General features: G+C 36.0%; 1 long non-coding RNA gene across 1 annotated transcript; it reads right to left on the bottom strand.

Annotated features, from left to right (window-relative positions):
- Positions 1–9,938: 9,938 nt before the first annotated feature.
- On the bottom strand, positions 9,939–13,604 carry LOC150082691 (uncharacterized). The gene is made up of 2 exons (XR_016547237.1): positions 13,532–13,604; positions 9,939–10,165 (listed from the first exon to the last, which is right to left on the bottom strand). It is a non-coding gene; the product is annotated as an uncharacterized LOC150082691 (long non-coding RNA).
- Between the last annotated feature and the right edge of the window lie 3,612 nt (positions 13,605–17,216).

Here is a 17,216-nt window from a genome sequence, read left to right as displayed (position 1 = left end):
GATAATTTATTTCGTTTTCCATAGAGTTTCCAGCAGAAGACGTAAGCCAACCATGGTGCCATCAGGGCGTAGCCCAATGCTCACCCACTGCCATGTCTTTCCTCTGAACACAGTAATTATTTTTGGTTTGTATTGTGGTAATTGAGCTCCATAATCGCAGTAACAATTTGCATTTTGTACAGAAAACGAACTCAGCCTGCTTCGACAATGATTACTGAGTTTTCATAGATTTGCTGTGCATTAATTGCTAAGGCTACCTGTGGGTTCGTCTCATTTCACTGGGCATTATTTTATTTTTTTATTTATTAACACACAACTGTATATACATTCTCAAGATACATATTAATCAATTTATATACAATATTTATATACAGATTTTATATACATACTCTTATATATACTACAGTATAGTAAAATAATAAGAGGAGTTTACCTCAATATAGTACGTAGAATTGAGGTACTACAGTATATATATGATAGTGATTCATACTATCTTATATATACTGTAGTCTTTCTGTACATTTGATTGTGTGTGTCCTGATATGAAGGGGGCTCCTAGACATAAGCCCATCTCCACCTTTTACTCCTGTGAAAGCTCAGAACATCTGCAAAACAGGCCTGAAAAAAGAGCGTTATGTCAGGCCATTTCGCCACCAGGGATTAACCAACACCTGGATCAACCATTCTCTGTGTGTGCCTGAAGCAAAGCAAAGATGTCCCACCTCTGAACCAAGAGAGGTAAATTATTCTCCGTGAGGTTTGGAGCCGACCGGGCTAGCCAGGTAAATAAAGTGCCTGCCTGGCAACCCAAAGGTCGCGGGTTCGATTCCCGCCTCGGGCTTGGATCACAGTAAAAAGCAAAAACTTTGGGAGGTGCACTATGGCCATAGAAGCTGATGCGCCAACAACTAACAAGAAAAAAAAAAGTGAGGTTTGGTAACCTATTTAGTAATTCCTGCCTGTCTGAAGTATACAGTCCGCATTCAAGGATGACATGTCTCCAAGATTCAACCTCACCGCACGAACAGTAGGGGTCAGGTTCTAATCCTCTTTCAAATAGTTTGGCCCTTAAGCCATGTCCAGTGATTAAGTAACTCGTGGTCATGGTGGGAGCAAACCAAGAAGATACCCTGTCCATTGCAAAGCTTACGGCTGGAATGAAGCCTCTTGTAATGGTTCCATACTCACTGAAATCCCAACGTTGCTGCCAGCAATTCACAAGCTCACCCCAAATTCTACGTTTTTCCTCCTTTATGTTGTTATTTGGATTAGAGGTGATATTCAGTATTTGTAACGGCCTTCCCTTCTTTAAGTTATATACAATACCTCGGAAAATAATGTGTAAATCCAAGGGGATGGTACCTGCAATAACCTGTAAGGCATTTGTCGACACTGTCCTGGGAGCGCGTATAACTGTAAGCAGCATTCTACGTTGCAGGGACAGAAGCTTGGCTTTAGTTGTAACCTTGGTAGCAGCCTCAAACAAAATACCAGCACCATAAACTACAATGGGAAGAAATATCGTCTTGTAGTACAATACCAGAGTTTCTTTGGATAAACCCCATTCCTTGCGGGAAATTCTAACAACTGCAGCTACGAACTTTTTGATTTTTTCATTGATTTTAGTGACATGTACATGAAACCTGAGACGATCATCTAAAGTTAAACCCAAATACTTGGTGTTCTGTACATATGGAATTTGAGTACCATATAGGGTTACCTTTGGCGGCCTTCCATAATCGAAGTGGTGTTTAAACACCATGAAATTGGTCTTGGTGACAGAAATCTTTAGTTTATTCAAACCCGTCCATGCCACTAAATTATTGAAAACTGACTCAATTTTTTGTTCGAGAATTTGTCTTGATCCTCCCTGCACTGCCGCCACCAAGTCATCTGCATATGCAACTTTGATGAACTCATCGCTATCCTTCTTGAGCCACTTGTCTAGCACTGCATTCCAAAAGAGAGGTCCCAAGACTGAACCCTGAGGGCATTCTCTTGAAACGGTAGTTGTGTATGATAAATGCTTTGCACATACTCTAATTTGTCGGTCCTTAAAGTAAGATCTAAGGACTTTGAAGAGGTAGTCATCACACTTTGCCAGTTGCAGTGACCTGAGAGCACTTTCCCACCAAAGGGAATCGAAAGCGTCCTCAAAGTCAATAAAAACAGCAAGAACATATTTGCTGTTTGCCTCCTGAATGTAAGTCAGCAAGATTGAGATTGTGTCCTCAGTGGAACGTCCTTTTTTGAATCCAAACTGGCAATCAGAGGAGAGTTTATGTTCTGTAAATAATTTTAAAATCCTTGGGGCAATCATCCTTTCAAATAATTTGCCAAGATTGGCCAATAAAGAGATTGGTCTGTATGCTCTGGGGTTTGTTTTTGGCTTTCCCGGTTTATGCAAGATTTTTAAGAGCGCAAGCTTCCATTCAAGTGGGAAAAGCACTTCTAGCAAGCATTTATTAAATAAGTTTAATAAAATCTCAGGGAAGAATTCATAAAATTTTTCAATTACTTGATTCTCAATGAGGTCAATGCCAGGACATTTTTTATGGTTCAATTTAGCTACTGCAGCTCCTAGCTCAAGAATATTAAAAATAGCAATTTCAGTTGTCCCCTTATATTCCCGATTAATGCGTCTAATTTCCGCTTGGTCAGGGCTGTCCATATACGGCAAGTCTTCCGGAAATTGGCTACTCACTATCCCTTCGACTGTAGATTCCCAGTCCGAAGTTTCTTGGTTCTCTCTAATTACCGTATTGTAAATTTCACCACACAAAAATTTATTTCTTGAAAGCTTATAGATTATACCCCAAGGGTCAGCATTTCCTGTTTCCTTCACCAGACGTTGCCAGCAGGGAGAGCCCAGTAAAAGTGAAAAAGGGAAGAGATAGTGGAGGTAGAAAGGTAGAAGAATAGAGGGGGGCAATAGTAGAGAGCCGCCTGATTGAAAGAGGGGACGGCAGGATATCCCGAGGACAGGATGCCCATCCTGCTCCAGAAGTGGGAATTGAAAGCAGGCACTCTGAGTTTTCTTATCAGAAAACAGGCAAATCGACCAGAGAACACACGCAATATACGGACACACATGGGCAGATGAGTTGGTTCTCGGGTAGCCCTAATATTATAGTTTGTTGTTGTTTTTAAAGGATTCCAGAACAGTGGGAACCAGTTCAAATTGCGGGAGAAGAGGTTTAAACTGGATTGCAGGATGTTTAGCCAGCGAGTTGTTGATAATTGGGACAGGTTGCCTCCGCGGGTAGTTGAGGCTGACGGCTTGGAAAAATTCAAAGGTCAACTGGACACGTGAAGCATATAATTAGTCTATTTTGTTATTTACTTTTTTATATATTTTCTTTTAATTATTTTTTTGTCGGTGCAAAAGCCTGTTACTTCCTTGCACTATATTGTAACACTAAAAACTAAAAATCATCAGCCAACTTTAACAACTTCCTCTGCACTCAGCCATCAAAACTATGGAAGATAAGAAACAGAAGTAGTCCCGGTATCTAGCTATCACTAATTACAATCTACACTGTGATTAAGAAAACTAAAAAGTTTCAAAACATCAGAAAATTATGTTATTGTTGAGACATACATAGATGGGCAAAGAATCTCCGAAATATTAATCTCTGAAAATTTCTATGGGTCCCACAGGCCCTCAATGTGAAGGCCACAATCGCACTGCAGACGAAGATTCGACAGTTAATACAAAATACATTAATAGTTATTAATAATTTTTTTATATAATTTAATTTTTACTGTCCATCTGTGGTTTCTGTCTCAAATACAAAATTCATCCATCTGTAAGACTATCCAAGACATCATGAGGTTAAGTTCTACTCATATTCTTAGGGAAAATATATTCTGGGATATGTAACTGCGTGATATAGCAGTTGTAAACATCATATTAACTAACTAATTTGGTAAACAAGCGAATAAACAATTTGAGTGGATAAAACGTATAAATATTGTGCCCGAACAAGTTCAGCATAACAGTTTAAAAGTTAAAACTGGATTTTATCTGATTCCTTATAAGGAAAGATGTGTGTGATGTTAAGATTATAGATACTGCGAACTCTTCGAGATTTCTTGACTTCTGAACATTTTCTTGTAATTAAAAATGAAAAACTAGATTGGCTTATTTTAATTTGTTTTACTCTCTTCTTAGAGGAAGGATACTTAAGACAATAAGCCAGTCAATTATCTTTTACAAACTCGAATTTGTAAAAGGCGTAAACTAAATGCTCCTTCACTTGATAATTGTCAGAATTTTTTTTCTCTGTCCACACTCGCTTGAATCTCCACTCGATGGATCAGTGCGCCAGCACTATTCCTAATTTCGAGGTCTGTGTCATCACGATGTCAAAAAGGATATTTAAAATGAATAATCAGGGGTTGCCAGAAATACATTCCTGACCCTACGCCAAGGACATAACAATGACAATAACAACTCACCCTCGACCAAGGACGTCTCTTTCATTCGAGTTTCTTAGAAACAAAGATATAATCTACTTGGGTGTATTCGGTGAAATATTATAAATAATTAAGCTGTCCTTTGTGATGTCATTGTAGAAACCGGTGTGCAAATCCTAGGTTTGAATGTTGGCGTTTATAAATGCTCGCTTCTATCTTCACTGATCAAGGCAATTTCCTTTCTCCATTGATTCTTAATTATATTCATTTCAATTTGATAATACAGCTGAAATATGGATTTATGGCAATATATATTTCGTAATCGAAGTCATTCTATGGTATTATGAGGAGGATAATTCTATGAAGCTGGACTTTGAGGATTGAAGAGGGCTGTTAATGTATTACTCATTCCTCAAATATTAGTTAGTCTCCTAACTTTTTGATCAACCCCAATATTGCAGAATGTGAAGAACTGAAGGACACTATATACAACTATTAATAGCAACTTTTCGGAGAGAAAGAGAGACTATTCTTCTCTCACTAGAAGCGTTTATTCATAACTCATGAATAATAATGAAGTCCAACGAGTGTTTCCTCATTTCGGCTTACAAAATCGTCGAAAGATGTTTTCTTGTCTTTTACGTACTTAGACGAATGGCCCTTTGTTATTTTCGGCATGTTTGAAACCGGTTTCTCCATTTTTTTTGAGTCTGGCCATTGTGAAGCGACAAATAGTAATTCTCAGGAGATCTTCATTTCTTTAATGATTATTGTTTCAACCTTTGAAATTACACCTTCACCCTTTTCCATTTCTTCTTCTTCTCAGTAATTTATTCTCAGATTGTCCAGGGGTTTACCGATGGCATTAGGAACAGTTTCAACCATCCTATGATAGCAGATCCAACCAGAGGATCTCAGTGTCTAGAACAGAAGTTCGAAACGCTCATGCATGTTGACTGCAACATAAATGTGTTAAAGAATGCTTTTCTTATTGTGAACTTTATGAGTAGACACACTAAATATACATTTATATATTTTACAAGGTCCATTTGCTTTTATTAAGAATAATTGGCAATTCACCCAACTTTCCTTCATACCTTTTTTTAGGCTTAAAGTGTTCAAATTTCACAATTATCACAGATTTAAAAGATACAAATATATACTGGATCATGGATCACGATCTAGTATATATTTGGATCATGGACTTGAACACAAGCATAGGTAATGTAATTTACTACTTTTGATTATTAAAAAATAACGTATTTTATTCACGAACATTCTACAGACTTCTAAATATTAGGCGTGATCAGAAAGTTCGGAGACTGACTTTGTATCATGAAAGTGCGCATGCTCGCTGATGATCACAAAGAGTGGTGGGTTCTCTTAGGATCTTCGTGTACACTGCTGACCAACAGTTTGTTTCTTCCATCATAACTGGTAGCAATTATGGTTGTATGGCTATGAATTGGAAATAAAGATCCAGTCCTCCCAATGGAAGATTTGTTTTACCAATCTGTTGCTGGCAATGTCAGGTTTACACTCCTGTTCGGGCTCTCTTTGCATATAATTATCATCGGTACAAATTCGACCCTTACATTAAGTTCTTTCACTAATACACAAACTCTTTTTGGAAAAAAATGGGAGATTTACAGAAGGTTAGATACCGCATCCAATTTGTACCAAAGCGAGTAGGAAAATACCACTATTCTGACTGAATCATGAATCTGAAGGAAACTCCAACAGAAAAAGCCTTTGGGTAAAAAAAGTTTTAATTTTCTGCAATCTTTATGGAGACGTTTCAGTTCGATTTTATTCCTTCACTGCGTTTGCAATCTGCGCGTGTAGTCACGATTTCTCTGACCACGTGACAGCTGCTTCGTGTCGCACGTGGTTAGAAGTCAAACACACATTTCCTCCACGAGTCTACTATTGGCAAAGAACGATGACAAAGACTTAAGTTCCGTGAAATGAAGCTGCCATAGACCTCAAACACAATAACAATGACGCCATTCAGTTTCCCTGTGACGTTTCGTTACGTCACTGTGCTAATTTGGCACAGTGTACATCCGTATTTGCGATTCTTCCTTTGGTTAATCATTGTTTCTTCCTGAGGATAACAATACGCTTTAGCCTCAGGAATACGTGTTATTGTCGAAATTCCATACATTTATTGCCAATCACATTAAAAAAAACTTTTATTTTTTTATTTTATTAACCTTTTAGAGATGCTAAAAGACTAATCTGGCATTTTTCCACTGTCTCCCCCTTAAAATAAATGACAAATTAACCCTTTGGTGTCCCTTGTTTAAAAGTAGTGCAAGACCAATGCAACTAGTTGTAAAGGCAAAATTAGTTCTACTACTATTAATTAGTTTAACTATACCCTGCTGGCATACTTCATTCAGGAAGGAAGTATTGCACTTATATTTCCTGCAGTTACTACTGCAGGAAGTATGACTGAAATAATACAAATATTTGTCATATGATTGCAACAATGCAAATATTTGTCAACAATTACTTTTTTCGTCTCGCATTTTCGTTACATTACATTGCTAGGTGCCGCTATATGTTTTCACATCAAAACAGAGTGTGTACTCTGTTCACACGAAAGATGTTTTCGTTTATGTGAAAACATTCTCAGAAAACGTACACTTGAGATTGTATTTTCAACACTTTTCACAATTCAATAGCAGACGATAAATGAAAGTCAAAACCGTTTAAAATCGAACAGCTAGAACCGAAGTTATGAACCATGTAATGCTCACACCCGCTGCTTACTCTACCGAATCAACTTTAGTGACAGTTAGCTTCATTTAGGAAGCGACGTCCTTTCTGTCTCGTATTTTCGTTCCCAACCGGTTTTACTTTAGTCCGAAAAATTTAGTATGAACGATGCAACGTTTTATACTCACGCCCGCTACTTACTCAGCCGAATAAACGTTAGTGAATGATTTTGCGTCATCTAGGAAGTGACGTCATTTTCGTCTCGCTTCATTTCGTTTCGTTACCAATCGATTTTATTTCAGTCCCAAAAATTTAGGTGGCACCAAAGACGTTTTCACATAAAAAAAAAAAAAGAAAAAAAAAAAAATCCACCAAAGTGCCACCAAAAAAAAAAAAAAAAAGTGCCACCAAAAAAAAAAAAAAAAAAGTGCCACCACAGGAAAGTGCATTTTAAATAAAATGCCCTATTCTTGTGCACTCTGCCACAATGTATTTTCACCTAGAACCAATTGCTGGCACCACATGAAAATGCTTTTTATATGTAGCTGCACTCAAGAGCCCTCCCTTCCAACGTGTGGCGAAGCATCTCCTAACAAATTCAAGAGCTTTTCCCACGTGCAACTTGTGGCAAGCATCTCCTAACAAATTCAAGAGCTCTTCCCACGTGCAATTTGTGGCAAAGCATCTCCTAACAAATTCAAGAGCTTTTCCCACGTGCAACTTGTGGCAAGCATCTCCTAACAAATTCAAGAGCTCTTCCCACGTGCAATTTGTGGCAAAGCATTTCCTAACAAATTCAAGAGCTCTTCCCACGTGCAACTTGTGGCAAAGCATCTCTTAACAAATTCAAGAGCTCTTCCCACGTGTGGCAAAGCATCTCCTAACAAATTTTAGAAATGACCCTGAAGGAGAAGGTAGCCGCTTATAAATACGTATTGTATAATGGTGTATTAAGTTTATTTGATTTAATTTAAAAATTGTTCAAACTAATTTTAAAATTTAATTAATTATATCAAGTACGTAACTTTTAACATGTAGTTTTATATTTATGTTTAAAAATATTAAAATAACCAAAAAAAATAATACAGTGGTTATTGTTACTCAATAATGTTGCTTATCATGCAACATTAAATATCAAATAAATGAAAGAGAGTATCTTTATAAGAATCCTAGAAATTATAAATTAATAAATTTATTTATTTTATATTTATAATTTAAATTTTTATTTATATAGAAATATGTCTTCTCTGTATTTTTATTTATTTTTTATTAATTTAATAAATAGTGTAAATAAAATTTAAATAATGCAGCAATAAGTATAAATTACAAAGTGGATTGTACCAATGAGATTGATTAAAATTCATTACAATATCAAATTTACCTCAACTTGAATTTATTATTTTAACACCTGAGACGGTGTTAAAAGGGTTTTAAAACACGTCTTTTAACACCTGGGACAATTCTTTATTGTGGACAGGATATTCTATTATTCTTTATGCACACAGCAAAAACCAAAACTTTGCCTGCACAACGAGTTGTTCTGGTATTGCACTAATTTAAAATGAATGGCCTCTCTAAAAGGTTAAGTGCAACAAAGTGATAAATTAAAAAATGGATCTTTACAATTGAGTAATGAACCTGAGCATTCAGTTGCAACGGCAAATTCATCGATGATCACATCGAATAGCATTGATCACAATGAGAAACTCAATGGTATTCCATGGTCCTGGACATTAACAAACTTTCTCTCCAATAAAATACCATTAGCCAGTATATTGTGCAACCGATATACTTAAATTCACATAATGGGAATATCTGAGTGGCTCCATTGATGCCAGTGGAAGGTCGAATGTCATTCGAAGAGTACCTGAGTGTGGTATCAGATGTACTGCACCCTGCAATATTACACTTTTATCGCGAAGGTGATGCCACTTTATGGATGACAATGCGACAGGGCATCATGCCAGAATCGTGCAAGATCTTCCTGGCCCTCACGTGATCTCAATCCTATTAAGAAAGTGTGGGGAAAGCTAGAGAAAGCTTTTCGGCAACTAGATAAGAGTCAACGTTCTTATTGTGATGTTGATGAGATTTTTGTTGTTATCAACTTAAAAGCCAAAGTATTGTCAGTTTGTAGGAGGGTTATTCCAAAAAATCGGGTAATTTATCCAAAAGGGGATAATTTAAAATGAGTTTATTTTATAAAGCAAATTTCATTAAAACTATTAGTGTCATTTCTTTTCTTTAATGCCTTAATAGTGGTTATTGGCTTGCAGTTGTATAACTTCATTAGGGTGATCAAAAAGCACTCTTCGCCCCAGTAGTCTTAGACAATCTAGGGTGAGGAGCTGTTATTCTCTGAGATTTTCCCTGACCACAGAATTACCCTAGTTTTGAAATTTCAAGTGTAAAATAGGGAAAGAATGCAAACGAAATTTTTTTTGGTATACTTTATTACAAAACTCTTAATTTTACAGAAATTACGTTTTATTACAAAAGGCAGCTTAAAAGATAAAGGTAGAAAATGAACTCGGAATTGAATATTATGTTAGTTGATGATGTTCGATGAAATGTAGGTGGATTAAAGTTTCCAGTCGGTCAACCTACAAAAGAAAAAAGAAGAATTATTAATATTTTTTGATGTTCAGAACAAGTTCGAAAGATTGATACAACAATTTTTTTAAAATTCTGCAAGAACATTGCATTATATTCTAAATTATTAAATAATTTTAAATTCTCTTCAGCCAAATGGCAAGGATTAAGTACATAGAAGCAAAAAAATATATACCTTTTTTTTTTAAATCCAACATTATGCTATTTAGCCCTTCCAGCCTCCTCCATATCCACCACCGCCATATCCACCATAACCTCCTCCACCGTATCCTCCACCATAACTTCTTCCACCGTATCCTCCACCATAACCTTTACCATAGCCTCTTCCGCCAAGTCCACCACCACCATAACCTCTTCTAACACCGACCACCCCAGATGCTATGATAGCTACCAGCAACAGAATCGATAACTGCAATAAAATAAAGAAAGTCAAACTGAGTTCGGTCTCAATCAGTGTTGCTGATTGAAACCATCCGTTTTATAATCAAATTAACGTGAGAAAAGCATCGTGAGATGGGTTACGAATATTCACGTCAAGATAAGCCGAAAACGATTTAGATCTAGATTAGATTTAAATCTAAATCTAGATTAGATCCTTTCGTTAGATCTACCACCTCAGTCCCAGGCCCTTTTTAACTTAGATTTAAATTTAAATCTAACTTAAAACGGATCTGGGATAAATTTAGATCAGATTTAAATATAAATCTAGGTCCAAATCTAGATTAGATTTAAATTCTTATGTTAGATCTACCTCATTCCCGGATCCTTTTTAACTTATAAGAAAAGGTGCTTAAATAAATTTATATTTAATGACGTTTAGAATTCAGCAAGTACCTGAAATATTAATTTTAATAACGGACTTTTAAGTTATAATTTTAATTTTATGAAAATTATTACATACATAAGTTTGATTATTATTTACTATTATTATAAAAGTTTATTATTATAAACACTTAAAAGTTTCTTAAGTAATGAATTGCAATCATTCTTAAAAGAGTGATATTTTAGAAATTAAAGCCCTTGAAAACCTTTAGTTAACTATAAACAGTTTATATACTTTTTTTATGTAATTTAAATTTCTTTTTTTAATAAACTGCATCTTTCTGTTCAGTAATCTGAATCTGGTTAAATATTATTCGAACGGCGCGAAAATTAAAAAAAAAAAAGAGAGAAAGAAAAGTTAATCCTGTTTGAGGCTTTTCAAAATGATGAAAACATGATTTTCTTGTTCTCTTTTTGTTTTATTGAACAAGTGAATTTAAGCTTTAAATGCTGATGATTTTAATGTTAATAACGAAACGAATTTCGTGTTTGCCATGAGTCGCCTTAGTATTGCACTATTTTTAAACTAATTAATTTCAGACTAGTGCAATACCAACGCAATTGGTCAGATGAACTAATCGGACTCAGAATCCTACAACACATATAAACTAGTCTGTAATCAAGTCACAAAGGAGATTAGGCACGCTAAGGCAAATTAAGATAAATCTTTGTAAAAGGATGCAAAGAAAAACAGCAAAGACTTCTTTACTTATGTAAACTCTAGAAGGAAAGGGATGAATCAGATTGGTCCACTTAATGTGGATGGTTCGATTGTTGATGATCCTGCTCAGGTTCATCAAAAAGGAGGGGAATGCCAGAAGTTTATCAAACTCTAACAAGGAGCCAAGTGATTTTGTAAGAATTGAGCGCAAAGTGGAGGAGAAATTGTCGACGTTAAACATAAGGAAGGTACCTGGGGTGGATGGGATCTATCCAGCTCTATTAAAGGAGGCAGCAAAAGAAGTAAGCAAACCCTAAGCCATAATTATGATAGCATCCGTGGATTCAGGGGAAGTTCACACAGACTGGAGATGTGCAAATGTATTCCCAAAGGAGGGAGCATATCAAAGGGTTACCCCTGACTTGGTCCGGTCCTTTTTAATAATAGGAACAGTCTTCCATTACTAAACTTTCTTTTGACAAAGGCGCATAGTAGCAACTTTTCTGAAGCTGATGAGCGAATTTGTTTTTTTTTAGAAAGTTTACACTACATTTTTGAGAGTCTCGATAATCCGAAGTAAACCCAACACCGAGCCCTGGGGGACTCCTCTAATAACATTAGTCTACAAAGAGCAGTGTCCACTGATTGCCATTCTCTGTCTTCTTCCACTCAACCATCCTTTTATCCATTGTAGCAACTTACCCTTAACACCATTCTGCTCCAATTTGTACAATAGTCTTCCATGCGCAACAATTTCCCTGAAATTGTTGCGCATGGAAATTTCAGCAAAACTTTCCCTGAAATCCAAGTACATGATATCAAAATTATTTTTGGCATTCAGTTCCTTTGTGACCACAGCATAATATCCTATCAAATTTGTCAGACAAGACTTTCCCTTAAGAAACCCATGCTGTGTCTGAATTATTGCTGCAGCCTTGTCTAGATGATCCTGCAATGCTTCTTTAACCAGTGACTCCATTATTTTCCCCGGAACAGAAGTTAAACTAACTGGTCTGTAATTATTTGTGTAATGAAAGTACAAAAAATGGGAAGTTTTGCTAAATTAAAACCTAAAGGAAAGTGCAGGTGATACTTCCTTATCATAATCGTAACTCAATCAAATTTTAATGCATCATTATTGCATAAACTCTGAGCATGCAATAGAACTTAAATACCCTGGTTTCAGATATTTGATTTAATTGGAGAAAGTGGCCAAGGTAAATCTCACTTTCTTCCTCCAAATTCTTTTTTTTTTTTAAGAACTAATCAACATCTAGAGCTGACCACCAGTTGTGGAATGAGATCTTTAATCATCTGTTTAACAAACATAGCATTCAATAGAAACACAGAGATTAGACCGCCCCGAGGTGTAGTTCAACGATCCAGAAGGTGTTAGCCTCACTCACTTATCTCTACAATCTACAATCTTTCCTTGTCTCCATTTAACTTCAACTCACCACGTGAAGGACATTGCATTGCATTTCATTTGTTTTTTCGGATGTGAAAATTGTAAACATCCCAACTACACGTGGCTGAATAAAATTATGAAAAACAGGATGATAACAATGGAACCATAAAAAAGAGGGATGAAAAGTAGGTCACATTTTTTTCGGACGCCAGTTCACATACTAATGTCGTCATTAAACACACAAATATAGCAATTGGGAACTATTTTGTGACTAAGTAATAAATATCCAGAGGAGGTTATTGTTAGTTTGTTATTTGGTTTTTAGGAGCATTCGCAACTAAGGCCATATTGCTCCGGGATATGCGGTGGTCATTCCCTGAATGACCTTTCCGCATCCTCCGTATTTGGTGGTGACGGGCTCGAACCCCGGTCTAATCAAGAAGCGTGTGCTACGCACTGCTGCTCCTTCCCACCTGGCTACGGAGGCGCTCCAGAGGAGGAAATGGAATAAATTTATACTCCGGGACGACCACGAGGTTCAAGGAGTTCACAAGATAGAGAGAATACAAGAAACAGCACTGTATTTAGCAGTCACAGCCTTGAATTACTTCGAATAATTAAAACAGATATTCACACTTAGCACTGATCTCTCATAATGCAAAGCTATGAGTTGCCTCGGTATTGCACTACTGTGAGTACTTTCAGTCAGCATTCTGAAAACCCTTCTAAGTATTATAATAAATTACGTTTTCCACTAGAATTGCTTTGAATAGCCTTTTAAATATTTAACCTTTCTTTTCTGAAAAAAATAGTTGCCTTTATGCACCCCAGTGAAAAAAATTCTGTGATCTATTTAAAAATAAATGAAATAATCCTATACTCACCAAGAACTTCATTATTGGTATTAGTGTGGTACACTAAAGTTCGTCTTCACTACTCAAGAGTCTGTGAGGAGATGCACGGTTTCTTTATATATATACCCTAGCCTTCCCACCCCCCAGCCAGGCAATGTATGTTTATTTTTATTCATTTCGCATATTTGAATTTCTGAAAAACAAAAACAAACAAGTTTCTATTGTAATGAAGTCAAACGGTTAACCTTAACCTTTTGGACTTCTAGAAGTGTCAGAAGGATTAAAAGTCTCCAAGAAACAAATGGTGTCCGAAGACAGACAGTAAATTGCTGGTCCCTGTGAGTGGGAGGGTCGTCATGTATTCCAAAACAGCCAGGGGGTTTTCAGTTATGCATTTTCCCCTTAGTGAAGCAGTTAATCTGAAGGTTATTCTTTATTACTGGGGGAAATACCTTCATTATATCAACAAATAGTTCTTTGTTTTAAGCTAATTTGTCACCTTTTATTCCTGGTAAGTTGCGTGTGTCTTTATTTTGAAAGGATACATCACGTTATTTCTTATGTGTGACGTGACATTGCGAGATGCGGAAGTCCAGTGATGACGTCATTGTTGTTGAAGTTCGAAAGGAAGTGACTTCGCAAAAAATTTTATAAACATGAACTGATAGTATATGGTAGATAAATAGTGTTTTATATTGTTTATATTTATATGATTTGTATGATTTTATAGTTTACTAATCATTTTATATAAAATTTTATAAAATATTTGTAATAATTAATTTATAATTTGTTAAAAGATTTCACAAAATTTTGATGATAGCTCACTGAGAATGTCAAAAATGGTATTGATTATAGATGAAATTCATACAAGTTTATCCAGTGGAAATCTGATGGTGGAGTTGGCTTTCTGGTCCATAAAGATATTTAAACCAACATTTTGGAATTCAGAAGTACATCACCAAGGGTTTCAAGAGAGGATTTCTAAGAGGTACAAACTAATGGGAGACTTCAATGCTAAGGTTGGAAAGAGACAAAGCAGCGCGGAAATGGAAACTATAGTGGTGAAAGACCTGTCGAATTTGCAGAATCTCGAGGGATGTCAGTAATGAACATTTTTTTCAAGAAAAGGGTGAACAGAAAGTGGACACGGACGAGCCCAAATGGATTAACAACTTGACATTGACTTCATCGTCACGAACAGAAGATGTGAACCATGTTACTGTCCAAAACAAGGTAAATGTTGGAAGTGATAACTGAATGGTAAGATGCACACTTGATGTAAGAAAAGAAAGGAAAAAACTGACTCGCGTAAATATTACGAAGGGCTTTGAGATAACAGAAGAGGAGGAAAAGCAATATGTATTAGAATTAGGAACAAATTTGTGCTTCTGCAGACCTTTCAGGACCAAGATACTGACGAGGAATACAACAACTTTCTGAAAGTGATAAAGCGGAAAGCGATAAAGGAGAAGACTGTTGTTACTTATTCGAAGTAGTGCAATATCATGACAACTCGTTGTGAAGGTATTCACAATATGAGATATTACTTAAATGATGCCGTCTTTGCATATTTGTGCTAATTCAGAGTTTAGCTGCGTACTAATATGATACATTTGTACTAACTTGTAGATGTGGGACAATCTGTGGTGTTCTAATCTGTTAGTGAACAAAGTTGTTCATTAACAGATTAGAAAGAATACTTATTGAGAATCAACCGAAAGAGTAAGCTGGCTTTAGGACAGGATTCTCAACTATGGATCACCTTCACGTAATATCTCAGCTAATGGAGAAAGCAAATGAATATAAAACACCACTATGCCTGGCATTTGTGGATTATGAAAAGGCATTTGATTCCATACAGCATAAGGCAATGTTTCGGGCACTGCAAAGACAAGGCACAGATACCACATATATTATGATTTTGGAGAAAATATATGAGAATGCTACATCCTTTATAGACTGTGGCAAATTTAAAATTGAGAAAGGAGTTTCCCAAGGAGATACAATATCTCAGAAGTTGTTTACTGCTGCCCTTGAGGAAGCTTTCAGAAGATTAGACTGGTCGCAGAAAGGAGTAAATGTGAATGGAGAGTACCTAAACCATTTACGATTTGCAGATGACATTGTGATCATAAGCTGTGTTCCCAAAGAATTAGAGGAAAATCTTAATCAGTTATGCACAGTTAGCAAGGATTTCGGGTTAAAGATGAATATGGCTAAAACAAAAGTAATGATGAACAGGTACGTCACAGGAAGAGATATAATCATTGAAGAGGTGGCTTCATATACTTATCTTGGACAAGTTATTAGCTGTAATAATGATAAATGGCTGGAAGTCAAGAGAAGAATAAATTTCGGATGGATAGCATTCAGGAAATATAGTCACATACTGAAGAGCAATATCCCAATTTGTCTGAAAAGTAAAATAATGAACCAATGGATACTCCCCACCATGACTTATGGAAGCGAATCTTGGGCACTCACCAAAAGAATGGTAGAGAAGCTGAAAACTGCACAGTAAAGAATGGAACGAATTATATTGGGAATCAGACTGTTAAATAAGAAGAGAAACACATGGATTAGGCAGCAAACTCAACTAAAGGACATTCTTATCAAAACTAAAGAACGAAAATGGTCTTGGGCAGAACACACAGCTCGAAGATATGATGACAGATGGACTAAGAAAATAACAGAAGGTGCTAAAAGAAAACCCGGGAGACAACAACGAAGATGGACAGATGAATTTCAAGAGTTCGTGGGCAGTAAATGCAGTGAGAGGAAAGTTGCTGGAGAGACCTTCATCCTGCAGTGGGTTAAAAATGGCTGCATTTAAGCTTTGTGTTACTCTGCTTAACACTTGGAGGAAAAAAACAATTTATGTGTGGGGACGTTATTTTTAAGTATGTGATGTGACATATGACGTCATTGATATTGAAGTTCAAAGGGAAATGACTCTACAAAATTTTATGAATTGTAAACATGAACTGGTACTACATGATATATAAATATAGTATTTTATATTGTATATATTTATAGCAATTTAAATAACGTATATCATTCTTTGATATATTAAACTGATATTTGTATTTCATATATTAAATCTAAGTGGGATACTTGATCAGTTGGAAAGAGCTAGCCTCATTAAGTTAATATTTCTAGTGATGACGTTGTCCATTGACTAAAGGGAATTTTTCGTTTGTTTAGAAAGATCCAAGTTCAAACCCCCATCAATCACAGGGAGAATTGTTTGAAACTTTCTCGTGCTGAGTCAGCTGATCGCAGCTGGAGATGTATGAATTCCCCAGTGTGTTTTTATCAAACAAAGGGGAAAACCAAACTAGCCTTAGAAAACAAGCAATTTACAGACACCACACGCACGCTAATGATCTGTAGTCTAGTTTATTATTAGACTTCCTCTGTATCTAGTTTAATTAATTAACTGATGACAATTAGAACAAATTTATGCCGTTCTCTAAATGGTGAATTTAGCGATCACGATACCGTTCTTGGTATTTTATATTTTTGATGGAGTGTACTATCCACCTTCACTTCTTAATGCATATTCTTGTTTATCTTAGGAGATCCTATTAAAAACACGGACATTTTAAAGATTGGAATACAAGAGAACCTTGTTCGCACTTTACTTTCACTTCTGTTCTGTTCGGAGGAGTTGTTCCAGAGATCTTGGATGACATAATGCGCATCTTCTGACGTT

The sequence above is a fragment of the Mastigoproctus giganteus genome, chromosome 7, assembly GCF_048544385.1.
Source record: "Mastigoproctus giganteus isolate SK-2022 chromosome 7, ASM4854438v1, whole genome shotgun sequence".
Classification (NCBI taxonomy): domain Eukaryota; kingdom Metazoa; phylum Arthropoda; class Arachnida; order Uropygi; family Thelyphonidae; genus Mastigoproctus; species Mastigoproctus giganteus.
Note: the sequence above shows the minus strand (reverse complement) of the source record. Positions and strands in the feature narration are given on the sequence as shown.